Source organism: Arachis ipaensis, chromosome B3 (genome assembly GCF_059453495.1).
Source record: "Arachis ipaensis isolate K30076 ecotype BB chromosome B3, ASM5945349v1, whole genome shotgun sequence".
Taxonomy (NCBI): Eukaryota; Viridiplantae; Streptophyta; class Magnoliopsida; order Fabales; family Fabaceae; genus Arachis; species Arachis ipaensis.
This window is the reverse complement of record NC_142438.1, coordinates 79397515-79415252: the sequence shown is the minus strand read 5'-3', so window position 1 is coordinate 79415252 and position 17738 is coordinate 79397515. Positions and strand designations below refer to the sequence as shown.

Sequence of the window (17738 nt, the reverse complement as noted above, 5' to 3'; positions counted from 1 at the left end):
ATCCAGCGTGGTTGAATTCGAGACCAGCGAATTCTAGGCTATTTCTGACCCAGTTTGTGGCCTAGAAAACACAGATTAGAGGCTATAAAGTGGGAGAATGCATCCATTCATGAGGGAGACTTTCACAGTTCACAATTTTAGGAGTAGATGTAGTTTTTAGAGAGAGAGGTTTGATGAGCGGATAATTTATACGCTTTTTGACATTGTTTTTAGTATGTTTTTAGTAGTATCTAGTTACTTTTAGGGATGTTTTCATTAGTTTTTATGTTAAATTCACATTTCTGGACTTTACTATGAGTTTGTGTGTTTTTCTGTGATTTCAGGTATTTTCTGGCTGAAATTGAGGGACTTGAGCAGAAATCAGATTCAGAGGTTGAAGAAGGACTGCTGATGCTGTTGGATTCTGACCTCCCTACACTCAAAGTGGATTTTCTGGAGCTACAGAACTCGAAATGGCGCGCTTCCAATTGCGTTGGAAAGTAGACATCCAGGGCTTTCCAGAAATATATAATAGTCCATACTTTGGCTAAGAATAGATGACGTAAGCTGGCGTATGCTCAAATCTGGCGTCCAGCGCCAGAAAAGGAGCCAAAACCAGAGTTGAACGCCCAAACTGGCACAAAAACTGGCGTTCAACTCCAAGAAGGACCTCTACACGTGCAACACTCAAGCTCAGCCCGAGCACACACCAAGTGGGCCCCGAAAGTGGATTTATGCATCAATTACTTACTTCTGTAAACCCTAGTAGCTAGTTTATTATAAATAGGACCTTTTACTATTGTATTAGGTGTCTTTTTAACCATCCTGGATTGTATTTTGATCCTGTGATCACATTTTGGGGGCTGGCCATCTCAGCCATTCCTGGACCTTTCACTTATGTATTTTTAACGGTAGAGTTTCTACACTCCATAGATTAAGGTGTAGAGCTCTGCTGCTCCTCAAAGATTAATGCAAAGTACTACTGTTTTCTATTCAATTCATCTTATTTCACTTCTAAGATATTCATTCGTACTTCAATCTGAATGTGATGAACGTGACAATCATCATCATTCCCTATGAACGCGTGCCTGACAACCACTTCCGTTTTACCTTCGACTGAATGAGTATCTCTTAGATCTCTTAATCAGAATCTTCGTGGCATAAGCTAGAATGATGGCGGCATTCAAGAGAATCCGGAAAGTCTAAACCTTGTCTGTGGTATTCCGAGTAGGATTCAATGAATGAATGACTGTGACGAGCTCCAAACTCGCGATTGCAGGGCGTTAGTGACAGACGCAAAAGGATAGTAAATCCTATTCCAGCATGATCGAGAACCGTCAGATGAATAGTCGTGCCGTGACAGGGTACGTTGACCATTTTCACTGAGAGGATAAGATGAAGCCATTGACAAGGGTGATGCCTTCAGACGATTAGCCGTGCCGTGACAGGGCATTTGATCATTTTTCCGAGAGATGACCGAAAGTAGCCATTGACAGTGGTGATGTATCACATAAAGCCAGCCATGGAAAGTAGTAAGACTGATTGGATGAAGATAGCAGGAAAGCAGAGGTTCAGAGGAATGAAAGCATCTCCATTCGCTTATCTGAAATTCCTACCAATGAATTACATAAGTATTTCTATCCCTATTTTATTATATTAAATTCGAAAACACCATTATCAATTTATATCTGCCTAACTGAGATTTGCAAGGTGACCATAGCTTGCTTCATACCAACAATCTCTGTGGGATTCGACCCTTACTTACGTAAGGTATTACTTGGACGACCCAGTGCACTTGCTGGTCAGTTACACGGAGTTGTGAACCGTGGTTTTGGCATCATGCTTTTGGCGCCATTTCCAGGGAAAGAAAGAGCAACGAACTTTACATAATTAAAGTGTAATCACGATTCCGCGTACCAAGTTTTTGGCGCCGTTGTCGGGGATTGTTCGAGTATGGACAACTGACGGTTCATCCTGTTGCTCAGATTAGGTAACTTTCTTTTTATTTTGTTTTCAAAAATTTTTCAAAAAATCTTTCAAAATTTTCTCCTTTGTTTTCGAAAAAAAAAATAATATAAAAATGTTTTCAAAAATTTTATTCAAAATTTTTAAGAATGAATTCTAGTGTTTCATGAAGCATGTGAAGCCTGGCTGGCTGTAAAGCCATGTCTAAATTTCTTTGGACTGAGGCAGCAATTTGTTATCAAGAGCAAGCTAGTTGTTGCTAATCCACCTGCTGCTGTTCCTGATTCACCTGCTGAAGCTTGGCTGGCCATTGGCCATGTCTAGTGTTTTGGACCGGAGCTTTCATTGAAAGCTTGGCTGGCTAGTGAGCCATGTCTAATTCCTGGACTGAAGCTTTAGACTAAGAATGCAAGATTCCTGGAATTCATGTTAAAAATTTTAGAATCCTTATTCTTTCTTTTTCATATAATTTTCGAAAAAAATAAAAAAAAAATAGAAAATCATAAAAATCAAAAACATTTTTTGTGTTTCTTGTTTGAGTCATGAGTCATATCATAAGTTTGGTGTCATTTGCATGTGCATCTTGCATTTTTCGAAAATTTCATGCATTCATAGTGTTCTTCATGATCTTCAAGTTGTTCTTGGTAAGTCTTCTTGTTTGATCTTGATGATTTTTTGTTTTGTGTTGTATGGTGTTTTTCATATGCATTCTTGAATTCTTAGTGCGTAAGCATTAAAGAATTCTAAGTTTGGTGTCTTGCATGTTTTCTTTGCATTAAAAATTTTTCAAAATTGTGTCTATGATGTTCATCTTGACATTCATAGTGTTCTTGGTGTTCATCTTGACATTCATAGCATTCTTGCATGCATCACATGTTTTGATCTAAAAATTTCATGCATTGCATCTCTTTAGTGTTTTTCTCTCTCATCATAAAAATTTCCAAAAATCAAAAAAATATCTTTCCCATTTTCTCTCATCAAATTCGAAAATTTGGATTGACTTTTTCAAAAATTTTTAAATCAAATTGTTTCTCATGAGTCAAATCAAATTTTCAATTTGAAAATCTTATCTTTTTCAAAATCTTTTTCAAAAATCAAATATTTTTCAAAATTCTTAGTTATTTTCGAAAATTCCAAAAATATTTTTCAAAAATCTTTTTCTTATTTTTATATCAAATTTTCGAAAATAACATAATCAATTAATGTTTTGATTCAAAAATTTGAAGTTTGTTACATGCTTGTTAAGAAAGATTCAAACTTTAAGTTCTAGAATCATATCTTGTGATTTCTTATGAATCAAGTCATTAATTGAGATTTTAAAAATCAAATCTTTTTCAAAACTAATTTCTAAAATATCTTCTTATCTTACCTTTTTCAAAAAGTTGGTTTCAAAATATCTTTTCTAACCTCCTAACTTCTTATCTTTTCAAAATTTGTTTCAACTAACTAACTAACTTTTTGTTTGTTTCTTAACTTTTTCAAAACTACCTAACTAACTCTCTCTCTAATTTTCGAAAATATCTTCCCTCTTTTTCAAAAATTTCTTTTTAATTAACTAATTATTCTTATTTTTATTTTTGATTTTAAAAATTTTCGAAAAATACTAACATTTTTCAAAAACCATTTTCGAAAATCACTAACCCTTTTTCAAAAATTATTCTCGAAAATTCTCCCTCTCCCATCTTATTCTATTTATTTATTCATCTACTAACATCTCATCTCACATCTCAACCCTCCTCACAGTTGTGTTTCTTCCATTATATTACATTCTTTGTCTCCCCCTCTTCTTCTACTCACACATGGATCCCTGTACTATGGTATAAAGGATCCATATTATTATTATTATTTTTTCTGTACCCTCTTCTTTGTCATATGAGCAGGAGCAAGGATAAGAACATTCTTGTGGAAGCAGATCTAGAACCTGAAAGGACTCTGAAGAGAAAATTAAGAGAAGCTAAATTACAATAATCCAGAGATAACCTTTCAGAAATTTTCGAACAGGAAGAGGAGATGGCAGCCGAAAATAATAATAATGTAAGGAAGATGCTTGGTGACTTTACTGCACCTAATTCCAATTTACATGGAAGAAGCATCTCCATTCCTGCCATTGGAGCAAACAACTTTGAGCTGAAACCTCAATTAGTTTCTCTGATGCAGCAGAACTGTAAGTTTCATGGACTTCCATCTGAAGATCCTTTTCAGTTCTTAACTGAATTCTTGCAGATATGTGATACTGTTAAGACTAATGGAGTAGATCCTGAAGTCTACAGGCTCATGCTTTTCCCTTTTGCTGTAAGAGACAGAGCTAGATTATGGTTGGATTCTCAACCCAAAGACAGCCTGAACTCTTGGGATAAGCTGGTCACGACTTTCTTAGCCAAGTACTTTCCTCCTCAAAAGCTGAGCAAGCTTAGAGCTGATGTTCAAACCTTCAGACAGAAAGAAGGTGAATCCCTCTATGAAGCTTGGGAAAGATACAAACAGTTGACCAAAAAGTGTCCTTCTGACATGCTTTCAGAATGGACCATCCTGGATATATTCTATGATGGTTTATCTGAGCTATCAAAGATGTCACTGGACACTTCTGCAGGTGGATCCATTCACCTAAAGAAAACGCCTGCAGAAGCTCAAGAACTCATTAACATGGTTGCTAATAACCAGTTCATGTACACTTCTGAAAGGAATCCTGTGAGTAATGGGACGCCTATGAAGAAGGGAGTTCTTGAAGTTGATACTCTGAATGCCATATTGGCTCAGAATAAAATATTGACTCAGCAAGTCAATATGATCTCTCAGAGTCTGAATGGAATGCAAGCTGCATCCAACAATACTCAAGAGGCATCTTCTGAAGAAGAAGCTTATGATCCTGAGAATCCTGCAATAGCAGAGGTAAATTATTTAGGTGAACCTTATGGAAACACCTATAACTCATCATGGAGAAATCATCCAAATTTCTCATGGAAGGATCAAAAGCCTCAACAAGGCTTTAATAATGGTGGAAGAAACAGGTTTAGGAATAATAAACCTTTTCCACCATCCACTCAGCATCAGACAGAGAACTCTGAACAAAATACTTCTAATTTGGCAAACTTAGTCTCTGATCTGTCTAAGGCTATTGTAAGTTTCATGAATGAAACAAGATCTTCCATTAGAAATTTGGAAGCACAAGTGGGCCAGCTGAGTAAAAGGATCACTGAAATCCCTCCCAGTACTCTCCCAAGCAATACAAAAGAGAATCCAAAAGGAGAGTGCAAGGCCATTGACATAAGCACCATGGCCGAACCTACAAGGGGAGTGGAGGACATGAATCCCAAGGAGGAAGACCTCCTGGGACGTCCAGTGATCAATAAGGAGCTTCCCTCTGAGGAACAAAAGGACTCTGAGGCTCATCTAGAGACCATAGAGATTCCATTGAACCTCCTTATGCCCTTCATGAGCTCTGATGAGTATTCCTCTTCTGAAGAGAATGAGGATGTTACTGAAGAGCAAACTGCCAAGTTTCTTGGTGCAATCATGAAGCTGAATGCCAAATTATTTGGCATTGATACTTGGGAAGTTGAACCTCCCTTGTTCATCAATGAACTAAGTGATCTGGATCAACTGACATTGCCTCAGAAGAGACAGGATCCTAGAAAGTTCATAATACCCTGTACCATAGGCACCATGATCTTTAAGGCTCTATGTGACCTTGGTTTAGGAATAAACCTCATGCCCCTCTCTGTAATAGAGAAACTGGGAATCTATGGGGTGCAAGCTGCTAAAATCTCATTAGAGATGGCAGACAGTTCAAGAAAACAGGCTTATGGACAAGTAGAGGACGTGTTAGTAAAGGTTGAAGGCCTTTACATCCCTGCTGATTTCATAGTCCTGGATACTGGAAAGGAAGAGGATGAATCCATCATCCTAGGAAGACCTTTCCTGGCCACAGCAAGAGCTGTGATTGATGTTGACAGAGATGAAATAGTCCTTCAATGGAATAAGGACTCCCTTGTGTTTAAAACTCAAGGATCTCCCTCTGCAACCATGGAGAGGAAGCAGAAAAAGCTTCTCTCAAAGCAGAGTCAACCAGAGCACCCCCACAGTCAAACTCTAAGTTTGGTGTTGGAGAGTCTCAACAAAGCTCTGCACATCTGTGAGGCTCCATGAGAGCCCACTATCAAGCTATTGACATTAAAGAAGTGCTTGTTGGGAGGCAACCCAATTTTTATTTATCTAACTATATTTTTCTTAGTTATATGTCTTTGTAGGTTCATGATCATGTGGAGTCACAAAATAAATATAAAAAAAATTGAAAACGGAATCAAAAACAGCAGAAGAAAAATCACACCCTGGAGGAGCATCTGTCTGGCGTTCAGCGCCAGAACAGAGCATGGTTCTGGCGCTGAACGCCCAAAATGGGCAGCTTCTGGTCGCTGAACGCCAGAACAGGCATGGTTCTGGCGTTCAACGCCAGAAATGGCACACAAATGGGCGTTGAACGCCCAAAATGGCCACCAACCTGGTGCTGAACACCCAGAGTTGTGTGCAAAGGCATTTTTACATGCCTAATGGGTGCAGGGATGTAAATCCTTGAACACCTCAGGATCTGTGGACCCCACAAGATCCCCACCTACCTCCACTCACTTCTTCTCACCACTTTCTTTCACACAACCCCATAAACACTCTTCTCCAAAAAACCCTTCACTAATCACCTCAAACTCTCTTCCCCATCACCTCTTCACCACTCACATCCATCCACTCTTCCCCATAAACCTACCTCATAAACTCCACCGACCTTCAAAAATTCAAAACCAATTTCCCACCCAAACCCACCCATATAGCCGAAACCTTTCCCCCCTCCCTTCCCTATATAAAGCCCTCCATTCTTCATCAAATTCACACAACACACCCCTCTACACCCTTCTTGGCCGAAACACTCCCCACTCTCCCTCTCCTCCATTTCTTCTTCTTCTTCATCTATTCTTTCTTTTATTGCTCGAGGGCGAGCAAAATTCTAAGTTTGGTGTGGTAAAAGCATAAGCTTTTTGTTTTTCCATTACCATTGATGGCACCTAAGACCGGAGAATCCTCTAGAAAGGGGAAAGGGAAGACAAAAGCTTCCACATCCGAGTCATGGGAGATGGAAAGGTTCATCTCCAAAGCCCATCAAGACCACTTCTATGATGTTGTGGCCAAGAAGAAGGTGATCCCTGAGGTCCCTTTCAAACTCAAAAGAAATGAGTATCCGGAGATCCGACATGAAATTCAAAAAAGAGGTTGGGAAGTTCTAACAAATCCCATCCAACAAGTCGGCATCCTAATGGTTCAAGAGTTCTCTGCTAATGCATGGATCACCAAGAACCATGATCAAAGTATGGTCGTTGTTCCTTACTAATCTGAGACGTCATGTCACCCCATAAGAAGGTCTGCTGGTTATCTCCGAGAGATCGCAGGCCATCAAGGCTGCACTCAATGCCGATGATAAAATAAAGTTCCAAATTTCTACTAGTGACATATTCCTAATTATACAAACTATATTCTAGTTCTTGGCGACTACCCTAACCATGGCTACATACACACATATATCTATATGGGATTGCATAAAATTCAATACAACAGAACTAACCACAAAGTCAGTTGCTTCGGCGTAATGCGAAGTCTCGTTCAACCTGTTGATGTCTCTATTGTTACCAGCTGCACGCACCATCATTGTATTGATCGATTATATGGTCAGAAAGGGGTAAAAGAGAGGAGAAAATTGTTGAAAAGTTCAAATTGGTTCCCAGTCTGCTATCAATGAGTTATATATATAGCCGTCGCCCAGCCTTATCGCGTTTACACTGTAAACGAGATAAAATTCCACGTGTCTTCTTTATAGTGTAAATGAGATATACACGTGTCATGTCCACGTGTCTTATCTCGTTTACACTGTAAACGAGATACATGGAAGTTTATCTCGTTTATAGTGTAAATAGGATAAGAAAGGCTGATGAATTTTGGTAATAACTTTTAAAATTATTTAATTTAGTAATTATTACATTTATTTAATTTATTTAAATAAAAAATCCTGCTAATGTCCCCACACAAAGAAGAAGAAAAAAATATAAAGCAATTCTGTGGATGAGGTGATTAGTCAAGATTATTTTAGAATGAACTATCAACTCGATTCTTGTTATTTTTTAGAATGATAACGCAATTTCTTAAGATAAAAATGATTCATTTCGGTCCCTGGCCTTTATTTTTGTGACACAACGCAGTTTTTGTGGGTGTTTCTATGTCAACTCTGAATAAAAAATGCTGACGTATCAGGTTCAGAAATGGACAGGAGCCTAATTGTTTCTAAATTCAAATTGGTTAGGGATTTATTTGTCCTTATTCTTTAAACAATATTTTTTAAAATTATTTTTTTATTCAGTATATTAATATTATTTTTTAAATAAATTATTCAAATTTAAAAATATTATTTATTATAAAACTAAATAAATAATTCTCAAATATAATTTTTAAATATATAAATAATAAATATTAAAATACGGTTAATACATTAATAAAAATAACCCTATATAGCAGAGCAGTCACAATTCGCCGCATTAACCGCCACTATATTTCTTTATGTTGCGGTTTTTTTAGCCGCCGAACAATATCCACTATTGTCTATCGGAATTCTTGTAGTGATTCTTGAAAAAGTTTTAGGATGCTAGGATTAAGGTCTACTTTGTCATTTGGAAGAGCTGGCCATTGGCCAACATCGATGGTTACTATGTTAGATTTTTACTTATGCAAACTTCCATGCATCTACTTCAAAACTTACAAATGGTAGCATTTTCATTTGGTTTTTTTTTGGAGGGTTTGGATTAGTACACCCTTATTGTGTTGTGAAATGCGATGAGAAAGCGTTATTGTTGCTCCTGTTGATCGATGTGTTGGTCAATTGGGACAAAAGGGGAAGATGATAATGATGATGCCATTTATTTATTTATTTATTTGTTTGTTAGTGAATACTCATATGTAGATATCTTCATGTGAAGTGGATAGTTGAGAATCGTCAGATGATGATTTAATCAAATTTGTCAAATAATCTAACGGTTCTCAAATAACAACTTCACGTGAAGAGACATGTGACGTTGATAGTTGAGATTCGGGCATTAGATGATAATTTATGTAAATATGTTAATTGTCTAACGGCTCTCAACAATCAACTTCATATAAATATAATTGCATGCTCTTATTTTAAATTCTATGACTATTAGTAACAATCAGGAAGATAATTTTATCCGAAAATTAAAAAAATAATTTTAATGCTAAATTTAATAGTAAAATTAATTTTCAAAAAATGTTAAGACAGTTTTAATTTTTATCCCAAATCATAATAACCAACGTTACCTATTCCTATTAATAAATTTACTTAACAATAATGTGTTACATGTTAAACGAAATCTAAATATGACTTTAGATATAAATAATTAACCAGCGCAATTTGTAGCATTTTGTATCTATTAACAGCAACATATATATAGTTAGGACCAAAAATTTTTATTTTTACTATAAAAAGAGACTCTATTAACGAAAAAGTTCAACAAATATAAAACATAGATTTTTATTTGAGAGAAAGGGCCAGGAGTAATTGATAAACAACATAGAACCACTACTTTATTATTATTTGATAAATGGAAAATAATAGTATACTCACGCACTTTGTTTATTTTTTGATGTTTTACTTAGTTCACCATTGTTTTACTTAGTAGAAAGGTGAATACATATACCCCATGAAAAAAAGGTGAACGATGTATGTGACTGCTCGATTTATAACATTGATTACGTGGTTGTGGATACAAGTGCGTGCATAATTGTGTTTTGCTTACATGGTGGGTGATAGACACAAATGCAATCGTTTGTAAATTTATTACATGTTCCTATGGCCGGTGATTTACCAACAAAATTTGTGCACTTTTTAGAACAATCATCTGGTTCTGTAGGTGGAAGACAATAAATGTTGCCTACTGGTGTAACACAATATTTGTTTGCTTGTGCTATTACTTGTAATTGGTTATTTCCTACAAATATTCAGACATAAAATACACTATTAGCCAAGAAACTAGAATCATCATAAGACAATTATTGAAAACAATACTTATTGAATTGTATGGATTTGATGCATACCAAAACCAATGAAAAGAACAAGTAAGAGGATGGAGAAATAAAAAAAGATTTTCATGATGTTTAATTTGGTTTGAAAATTTTATTTTCGTCGTGCTTTTAATGGTTATGCTTTATAAAATATTGGTCCTTAAGTATTTATAGGTACTTAATGATGAACAAAACGTTATAAACTTTTTTAGGGAGTTATAGCTTTGTATTAGTTTTAAATAATATATTATTTTATATGATTTTTCTGTTTGACCTATTTATTTACCCTTCGTATCACAATTTTGATTTTGCAAACTAATCCTAATTTAATATTTTCAAATTTAATGGTTTTGTTGAGTATTAATTTATTACCAAAATTTATTCTTCTTAAGGATATCTATCTATTATATATTATTAAAATCAAATTTTATCAATTCATAGTATAACTAATATAGCATATTTTTGAAAGTATTTTTTATTTATTTAATTTAATTTATTTAAATATATTATTTATTTATTTATTTGATTTAATTAATATAAATATTAAATTATTTAATATTATGTTTGACTATATTAATTATAACTAATCAATTATATTAATTATTTAATTTGATTGGAATAAATAAATTAATTTTGTTTTAATTTGCATTAAATTTTTGTCTTACAAAATTTGGTTAATGATTTTTAAAAATGTTATAATTAATCATTTATTTAATTTGATTAAGATAAATATCAAATTATTAATATTTTGTTTGACCACATTAACTAATTACCTTTTATATTGACCGCGTAAATGATCATCTAAAAATATGTTGAATTTTTACGACAGGACACATTTTCATTACAAAACATTGAATTTGCAACAAAAAAAACTTTACGTTATAAAACATATTGAACTTTTATAACAAAACAACTTTTCGTTAAGAGACGTTTTGAAAGTTTGCCACAAATTAAAACACCTTTAATTTTTGTTATAAAACATTTTAAACTTTTGCAATAAATTATCTTGTTGTTACAAAAGATCCTTATTTTGTAACAATAACTAATTCTTGTTTACAAAAAAATAACAATTTGTAACAATTTTAAAAATTTGATACAAAAAATTTGTTACAAATGCTCTATTTTTGTAAGATCCAGAATTTTTTTTTAAAAATATCTTATTAAAAGAAATTAAATCAAGTTTTGATAATTGAATTAAAATTTTATTTAATTTCATAATTATTGAATAATTTTCTATATTTAAATTATACAATTTAACAGTTGTAAAAAAAATAAAAATTTTATATGATTTAGTTTTAAATATTTAAGATTTTAGAATTTAATACTTTAATTTTATGAACAAATAAAATAAATTATATTATCTTTAATTTCAAATTAGAATACTTGAATTAAAAGCCAAATTTAAAAATTGATAAGTAATATTTTTTTAAAGTAATTTTAAGAAATTAAATTATATTTTAAATTTATACATTATACCCATAATTTTATTAAAATTACCTAAACTACCCAAAAATCCCCAAATTGAACCCACTAACCCTAACCTTACCTCACCGCCACTCACCCTACCCTCTCTTAACACATACAGCCGTATCAAAATCCTGCACCTAAGCCATTCCAATTTGCAATTCCATTTCATTCATAGATTCCATTATTAAATGATGTCATGAGATGACTTAGTCAATGTCCCATACTCAACAATCCCTAAAGCCCCTCGAACTCACCACTCCATTGATTCCTGCATCTTCCAACTCCGTACGTGGAAGCCCTTCACTAACAAACACCCTTGTTTCTCCGAAGGCAAAACCCCTTCTGTTCCGATTGACCTTTCCAAGCTTTCTCTTCTCGACAATGATTCCACTCCTAAACCCGTCAATTCATCATCCTGCCATCACTACTACCATGAAGCCGCCGAACAGAGCTGAGGAAGAGAGAGGGACGAACTCGCGAGGGAGAAGGAGAGGAGGTTGTGCTGCCGCCGCTACCCAGGGTCCGTCACCGTCGCCAAAGTTCGCAACGCCGTCGGGAAGCCCAGCCGCGGTGAGATAGAGAGCGCTCATGAGGGTTAGAGCCACGAGTTGTGAACCGCCGCTGTTGACGGAGAAGAGGAGAGATCCGAGAGAAGGAGAGAAAGAGAAGCTGCGCCGCCTCCTCGCGCCAGTCACCGTCGCTGTTCGTGACGAAACTCGTCGCCGCCATCCGTGCTTCTGTCGCCATCGGAACCGTACGCCGCCGTTAGAAGGACCTTCATCGCTGTTGTTAACGCGAACGAGAGAGAAGGAAGACCGAGGAAAGAAGGGGTTGTTCCCTTCGTTACCGAGCCACAGCCACCGTCGTCACTGTCGGGCCACCACCGGAGGAGGTCTGTGCTACTAGAGCTCAACGGAAGTCACTTGGGGATGCTGTCACTCCTCCTAGTTCTGTTTGAATCGCGTCACCGCACCCCTGGATGTCGGGAACGGCGCCATAGCCGCCGGAATCACTGCTCGAGTTGTTGCTTTTCAGTTCAGTGTTTCTTCTTAGTTGCGGTAGGCATTTTCATTCCTGAAATTCCTTTAGTCACTGTTCTGTTATCTTAGCTGAGGTTTTAGGGTGTTATTTGTTATATGATTAAGTTTTGGTTATTATATATTGTGAATAGAGTTACTGTGGTTGCTGCGGAAGTGGGTTGGAGTTGAGGTTGTGGCTATCGAGGTTATAAGCCGAGAAGAAGGGGTTTTGACGCACTGTATAGCTTTTGAGTTTTGACGAGTTGAGGTAGGGGTTTTCTTAAAATCTATTTTATATTACAGAGTTGTGATAAATAGATATTAATAGAAAGAGATTTACTTCTGTGATTATATTTGTCTTATGGATGTGATGGTTTATTGGACTGAATTATTGGGTGCTTGATTGCGTGAGCGTTGTGTGGTTGTGGATAAAAACCGGTTTGGAATGTCATTTACTTGATTATTAAGAAAGGTGAATTTTCTTGGTTTTAGAGTTTACTTAGTAATATAAATGAAACAATTTTGGAAATAATTTGAGATATAAAAATAAATTGATTCTGGAAGCGGTTTGATTGTGAGTTGGTTTGATTTTATGAATGATTTAACATTTGAGCTGATTCGATTTTAAAAAGAGTTTTATTGTTAGAATTGGTTGATTTGAAAATGATTTAACATTGGAACTTGTTCAATTCTGGAAAATGTTTGAAATTTGGAAATGGTTGAGAAAAGGTTTGAGAAATGTTTGGATGGGACCCGAAAAGGGTGGCAGTGTCCGAGTTTTAGAGGAAACGCTGCCGAAATTTTATAAAATTGAAAGTTTTATTTAAAGTAATTAATTAAAAAGATTTGTTTTTAAGCATTATACGTTTTAAGATTGATTTGTCTATCAAAGAAAGAATTTTGTTTTGGAATTGAGATTCTTAACGAACAGAATAAAAAAGAGGATGATGAGGATTTTATTTGAAATATGGCTTTGAAATGAACTTGGAAATGAGATTTGGATTGATGAATGATTATGATGTTGAGAATGTTGAGATGTGAACTTTGAATTATTCACATGGCTTATGAATTTGAAATATCTGAGATACGAGGTTCCCTGGATTAAGTGCCGTGGCTTGCCACCACGTGTTCCAGGTTGAAAACTCGATACTCTGTTGACCCTACGACGTAAGTGTGACCGGGCACTATATAAATTCCTGGGAATGATACCCCCATTGAGTAATATTGATTATTTGAGAAAAAGCTATGCATAGACTCTTGGGGATGCACGTCGGGGGACGGTCTAAGGACAATTCAGACTTGTCGGGTTGGCTGGATAACCGACAGATGAGCCTCATCAGCCATAGGACAGGCATGCATCATATGCATTTGTATGCTTTGCTTGGGTTTGAACTTGTTTTGGTTTGCCTAATTGCTAAACTGTTCTTAACTGCTACTTGAACTATTTGCTGTAACTGCTACCTACTTGTGCTTTCCTTGTCTGTCTTGCCTGTGTTTGTTCTGGCGTGCTACATTTGAGAATGAACTTGGATGCTGAATTAATGATTGTGTTGTTTGATTACGTGGTTGATTTCTGATTGAGATTTTCTTATAAGAAAGGAAAGATTTTGGATTTCTGAAAGACTAAACATTATTTCTTTGAAAAGGGTTTTGAACGATTTCCTATTGGTTTAAAAAGATTCATAAGGCAATGATAATCACTGAGTTTAAAAACAGTTTTCTTATTAAATATCTTCTTATGACAACTTTGAAACTTCGTGGTGAGACCGTGTGGTTAGGTTCTCACCCCCCTACAGCTTTACCTTTTCAGGAACCGGATGAAGAAGCATTAAAAAGAGATATACTGCGTTTAGTTTATAAGATATTGTGTTAATTAGATTATTTTCTTCCCTCGTCTTTGTTATTACGAGTTTGTAAGAGGGATAGGAATTGTATGTTTGATATGTATATTATATTATGAGTTATTATGTAAGGAGTCTTATATATGAATCTTATTCCTGTTTGTATTTTTTCTTAAGATAAAGTGTTTAATTTCGGTTTTTCTAAGAAATCAGCGATACAGTGTTGAGTCACAGGCTCCTATTTTAGTATTTAGTATGTAAAGTAGTCGTAATACTTCTTGCTATCAGAGTAGCGCAACCGGAAGCGTGACTTTTGATAGTGAGGGTGTTACAATTTTCTTATAGTGCTATGATATACTATTAGTATTATGATCTAAATAATTTTTACAATAAAATAAAAATTAATGAACACATTATTTGATATATAGTAAAATTTTTTGAGTAATAACAAATTTAATTTTTTTATCTCTTTAAACTAAATTAATAATTCTATTTGATATATATCTTTGTACTAAAGTACATTATGAGTAGGCTACTAATACTAAATGAAATAAAACAATATATATATATATATATATATATATATATATATATATATATAGTTTAAAGAGATAAAAAAAATTAAATTTGTTATTACTAAAAAAACTTTACTATATATCAAATAATATGTTCATTAGTTTTTATTTTATTATAAAAATTATCTAGATCATAAAACTAATAGTATATTATAGAGTTATTATTATTATTAATGTACTAACCGAGTTTTAATATTTATTATTTATATATTTAAAATTTTTATTTGAGAATTATTTATTTTGTTTTATAATAAATGAGGGTAATCAGTGGCTAAGAGAAGGGGGGTTGAATCTTAGCTCCTTTTTGCTGAGTGTCACTTTCTGCCCTTAGAAATAACTTCAGGAAATTTTTCTTCTTTTTGTCTCGTAACTAGTCAAGAGACTTTTTCTTTTTTATCTCGTAACCAGTCAGGAGATATTTTTTGATTTTGTCTCCTATGCAACAGAAACATAAATGGAGTAGAAGAGAGAGAGAATCACACCAAAATATATCCTAGTTCAGCTGCCAAGTGCAATACAACCTACATCCAGTCTCCATCACAACAATGATGGAATTTCACTATAATCATCTTGATTATAGACACCAATTCTCCCTAGGAATTATCCTTCCTATCGGACAAGTCCAGAATCTATCCCCAACCCTGAACTTGACTTGGTCACCTACCAAGCTTTCAACTGCTAAGTGCTAACCCAACTTGCAAGGAGATTCTCACAGAATCATGATACACAACACAGATGTACAAAAGACCTCTAAGACATCTATGATTTTTTCTTTAATTTTGTACCCTCTGCTTTTTTTTGCTCACTGAATTTTTCTTACAAACCTCACACTGTTTGACTTTTTCACCATGAGACTCAAGACAGATAAAACTAAAGAAAATAAAAAATAAAACACATTGAAAGAGAAGAACTTTTGTTAGCTTAGGTAGCTATAAGAACTCTGTGCTTACTCTCCTTTTTTCTTTCTTCAAACCTTGGCTGTTCACCCATATTATAGAAGGGGAAGCCTCCAAGGTTTAAACGGTTCAACCGAGCCAACTTCTTCTTCTTCAAACATCAAATCGGTTCGGACAGAGAGAAGAGAGAGGGAACCAAAAGCAAAACAACATGCAATTACCTCTCTCTCATCCCTTTTCTTCAAGCTTCATCAATCTGAGCCTTCCATCTTGACTTGGCCCCCAAGAAGGATTCCTAACCCTTGATGAACGCTTGATCCTTGACAGCTCCATCTGCTCCACTCCTGCTTCCTCCTCCATGTAGCTACAGTGGCTACTTTCTGTGGTGGGTGAACAAAAAGTAGAGACGAGCTTCACCTAAGGGATCTTCTTCTCTGCCCGAATTAGATTGACACCATTTCTAGGTATGGAGATCTTGAGACTTCCTCACCACATCTTTTCTTTTGTGGTAAGGATCTCAGCCACACCATACTTTGGATCTTCTTTTTGTTAAGGCCATCATCACCTTAACATCTTGCTTGTTCATAGCTTCTGTTTCTTGCACCTCTCTTCTGATAACTTGCATATCCTCCCTTCCTGATGATATGACCGAAAGCAAAGAAAAAGAAGATAGAGAAAAGTGAAATGCTTTTACTAGAAGTAAAGAAGATAATTAAAATAAATTAATTAACCACTAAGAGTGAAATGCTTTTACTAGAAGTAAAGAAGATAATTAAAATAAATTAATTAACCACTTCCCTTTTTTCCAAGCTTAGTAACGTGTGGGAGCAATAATAGCAATCAAATCAATGTAAGCTTTTTCTCTCATGTTACCAAGGCATACAGTAAATCCAAGTTGAATGAATTTAAAATCCATCACTTAATAGAAAGGCATCCGTAGAAGACATGCTTTTAATTCAATTAACATTTGGATTCCACAAGGGCAAATGGGTGACCGAAACATCATGCTCCAATGCCCTTTTTTTTATTTCGGCGCAACCACATTGTTGAGCTTCAAATTGGTTTTCCTGACCCAATTATCTTGCTAATCAAAGAAATATTTCAGCCTCATGTCATATAGAATATTTGTCCCAGGTTGAATATTACATTGGGCTTGATGTGATTTTTGACCCAACAAAAATATGCACAATAACAAATATATTGAACAACTATTTGTTAATTAAAGTTCAATTTAATAATTTTGTAATTTATAATGTTTGATCATCATCAAAATAATTTGGAGTTTTCCAAAGTCATCAATAAATAATATTTTTAAATTTGAATAATATATTAATTAGTTGTACTTATTATACCATATATTCAATAATTTATTAAAAAAATATTAATATAATGAATAAAAAATTAAAAAATATTGTTTAAAGAATAAGGACAAATAAACCCTTAACCAATTTGAATTTAGAGATAGAGCAATGTTAGGGGACCAGCAACTTTTGTGATTGGTAGCCATCAAATAGCTATCAATGATGATTTAATGGTGTGAGATTACTGTGAGATTTCATCTAATGACTCACCTTTTTCTGCTGCTTACATGCTGGCCAAAATTCAATAAAATTGCTGGTCCCCTAGACTTTTCCTTAGAGATAATTAGGCTCCTGTCCATTTTTGAACCTGACATGTCAGTATTTTTCGTTTAGAGTTAACGGAGAAACATCACAGGGACCGCGTTGTGTCATGAAAGTAGAGTACAGAAACTGAAGTGGATCGTTTTTATTTTGATAGGTCGCATTGTCATTCTAAAAAATTGCCAGGGACTGAATTGGTAGTTCACCCATTATTTTACAAAGTTTTATGATTCATATTTCGTAATTATAACTTTTAAGGAAGTGTTAG

At 34.7% G+C, this 17738-nt stretch overlaps 1 long non-coding RNA gene and 1 other non-coding gene across 2 annotated transcripts; one reads left to right on the top strand and one right to left on the bottom strand.

Annotated features, from left to right (window-relative positions):
* Positions 1-4350: 4350 nt before the first annotated feature.
* On the bottom strand, positions 4351-4458 carry LOC148571275 (small nucleolar RNA R71). The gene has a single exon (XR_015908145.1). It is a non-coding gene; the product is annotated as a small nucleolar RNA R71 (small nucleolar RNA).
* Positions 4459-11597: 7139 nt separating this feature from the next.
* LOC148571274 (uncharacterized) lies at positions 11598-14586 on the top strand. Its single transcript, XR_015907121.1, has 3 exons — positions 11598-12575; positions 12689-12804; positions 14333-14586. It is a non-coding gene; the product is annotated as an uncharacterized LOC148571274 (long non-coding RNA).
* Positions 14587-17738: the final 3152 nt, after the last annotated feature.